Below are 3123 nucleotides of genomic sequence, written 5' to 3'. Positions count from 1 at the left end.
TTGCATCTTTTAAGAGGTACTGAGGAAGGAAAGAGCGTTCTACGTGAAGGAACAATATAAAGAAAAGCTGGGCATGTTTATCCCACAGGTTCCTCACAAAGGTCAGGTTGGATGTTTTCTGTGATGCTCAGGGGTCACAGGGGATGGGGAACCTCTAGGGCCAGCTGGAGACATAGGGCAGCGTGCTGGACTCAGAGGAATCCCTGGGGCCTGGGTGCTGGAGGCAAGCTGCCCTCTGCTGGCAGCTCTCTCCTCCCTGCTACACCATGGCTTGATTTTTTTTGCAGCTGGTCACCCTCCTTACTCAACGCCACCACTGCCTAACCCTGCAGAATCCTTGCTTCTGGGGAGCTAGCTAGAGAACTCTGCGGTCTCACAGGCTTGTAGAGTTCTAAAACTAGGAAGGATTCAGAAATCACCTCACTCTGTCTTCCTTCATTTTTACAAATGGGGAAACTGAGGCTGTTTTTTTTTTTTTTTAGTGACTTGCCCCAAGTCACAAGCTGGAAATCACTAGAGCTGGGATTCAAGCTCAGTTTGTTTCCAGTGAGCTTTCTCATAAAACACGCTTTCAACTCATCCTGGAACATCTGGGGAACCAATGCTAGGAGACAGGGTCTGTGCGCTGGAGGGACTGAGAAAAATGAGGAACTGGACCGCAGCCCCAGGCAAAGCTGAAGGCTGGAGGACTGTGTGAGCAAGGGTTGGAGTAACTGGCTTTGTGGCACATTCTGGCGTTCTGGAGGGAGCAAGGCAGGGATGGTGTGAGTGAGAGGGCAAGAAGAACGAATAGATGCGATGGAGGTGGGGTGGAGGGGCCACCGTAGTGTCCCCGGCCAACAGCAGATGGTGCTAGGGAGTCACAGAGAAGCCTGCTCTTCCCTAGCACATTCTCCCGAAACTCCTCCCTACTCTGCCATCTAACCCCATATACATACAAACTAATCCCAGATACGGTTTTCTTGAAGATCTCCAAGCCTTCCGTTCCATAGAAGAGTCCCTTTAATGGACTGACCTCAGGCACTGGGGATCTGCTTGGAACCTTTTGAGAAACTGACCCTTATTATTGGGAGGAGTTCTTTCTCTTATCACTGCATGCATAGAATGTTTTTTTTTTTTTAACCAAAACCCAAAACCCTGTATCTCAAGCAAACAAAGTGTCTCTTACCAGAGGCAGACCTTTAGTGAGAGAGGTTTTAAAAGGGGAAACGCCTGTATCATCTGATGAGGGCTGGCAGAGACGATCTCCAGGACTGATCATTGGCCTTGGAGTCAGAGGACACAGGTTGGGGCAGCTGCAGTTTCTTTATTTATGAAAAAGAGACTTGGACCAAATAATTCCTTCCAGGGCTAAGTCCCGTGTTCCTATGATTTTTGCTACTTCAGCGATCACTTTCAGCAAAGCCATAACAAGCATTTTCCCTCTGGGACAAGAGTCAGGAAAGGTGCCCTCAGTGGGAAAGGGGAGATTCTCTGGGACACCAGCTCAAGGTGGAGGGGAAGAGGGGCACCCACCTGTGGGGATCCTCTCATAGCTACCAATCCAATTCAGTTAGCATTTATCACATGCTAGTAAAGCATTGTGCTAGGTGATAAAGATACACAGAGAAAACAAAAAACAGTCCCTGTCTTCAAGGAACTTACAGGGGGCTACAACATGTAAGGAGATAAGCAAGTACAAGATAATTATAGGAAGAACAGAGGACTAATAACTAGGGTGGGAAACCTGTGACCTCGAGGCCACATGTGGCCCTCTAGGTCCTTGGGTGCAGCCTTTTGACTGAGTCCAAGTTTTACAGAACGAATCCTTTTATTAAGGGGATTTGTCCTGTGAAGTTTGGATTCAGTCAAAGGGCTGCACTTGAGGACCTACAGGGTCACATATGACCTCAAGGCTACAGGATCCCTACCCTGAGGAGGTCAAGAAATGCTAGCTGTAGGAAGTGGAACATGAACTTTGAAGGGAGCTAAGGATTCCAAGAACTGAAGGAAGCCAAGAGGGGATGTATTCTAGGCATGAGGCACAACCTATGTAAAGGCATGGAGGAGGGAGATTGAATGCTAAGTATGGAAAACAGTAAATAGTTGAATTTAGTTGGATTGTAGAATGTGTAAAGGGTAGTATATATGAAATAATCTGGAAAGATAGACTAGAGTCATATTATAAAGAGCTTTAAATATTAAGCTGCAGAATTTGTATTTTATCCTAGAGGGAATAAGGAGCCATTAAAGATTCTTGAACAGGGGAGTAACATGGTATACAGATAAATACATGGTAATTTGAGGAGGAAGAGAACATTAAACATTTGGGGATTAGGGAAGGTTTCATGAAGCAGCTGCCATTGGAGGTGAGCCTTGAAGGAAGGTAAGGTTTCTAAGAGGCAGAGATGAAGTATATTTAAGTCTTGGAGAATATTTTGTGCAGAAACATAGAGATGGGCATAGAACATAGGCTCCAGTTTTTAGATGACAAGCTGAGGAGTTTGTATTTTATCCTGAAAGTAATAGGAAATCACTGAAGATTTGCAAGCAGGGGAATGACATGGATGTACTTTAGGAAAGTAATTTTGGAAACTATGGAAAATATATTGAAGAAAGGAGAACCTGGAAGCCAAGAGTCCAGAAAGGAGGCTGTTGCAATAACCTGGGTAAGAGGTGATGGGACTCTGAAGCAGGGTGGGGGCCCAGTGATTGGAGAGGAGACAGATATGAGATTTGCTGTAGAGGTAGAATCAACCTGACGTGTCGACTGATTGGTTAGTAAGGCATGGGGTGAGAAAGAAGGAAGAGTCAAGCCTGATTCTGAGCTCTTAAACCTTGGTTACTGGAAAGTAAACAGGCAAGTTCAGGGAGAGATGATTTTTTTGGGGAAAGATAATGAATTTTGTCCTTGGCACATTGGATTTGAAGTGCCAATGGTACCTCCAGTTGGAAAGATTTAACAGGCAATTGGAGATGTGGGACTGGGGCTCAGGAGAAATTATTAGAACTTAATATACTGATCTTCAAAGAGATAATAATGGAATTCATGTGAACTGATGAGATGAGATGAGATGAGAGAGGGAGAGAGACACACACAGAGAGAGAGAGAGAGAGAGAGAGAGAGAGAGAGAGAGAGAGAGA

The 3123-nt window shown here is 45.3% G+C and overlaps 1 long non-coding RNA gene across 1 annotated transcript in view; it reads left to right on the top strand.

The window, feature by feature from the left end:
• The first annotated feature begins 2693 nt into the window (after positions 1–2693).
• LOC138150925 (uncharacterized) overlaps positions 2694–3123 on the top strand; it is a 2887-nt gene continuing 2457 nt past the window's right edge. Inside the window, exon 1 of the long non-coding RNA XR_011165690.1 lies at positions 2694–2839. This is a non-coding gene — a long non-coding RNA (uncharacterized lncRNA). The remainder of the gene's footprint in view (positions 2840–3123) is intronic.

The sequence above is a fragment of the Petaurus breviceps genome, unplaced genomic scaffold (assembly GCF_028583685.1).
Source record: "Petaurus breviceps papuanus isolate PSGF00001 unplaced genomic scaffold, PetGlider_PUasm1.0 90895, whole genome shotgun sequence".
In the NCBI taxonomy this organism is placed as follows: domain Eukaryota; kingdom Metazoa; phylum Chordata; class Mammalia; order Diprotodontia; family Petauridae; genus Petaurus; species Petaurus breviceps.
This window is presented reverse-complemented; position numbering and strand designations above follow the sequence as displayed.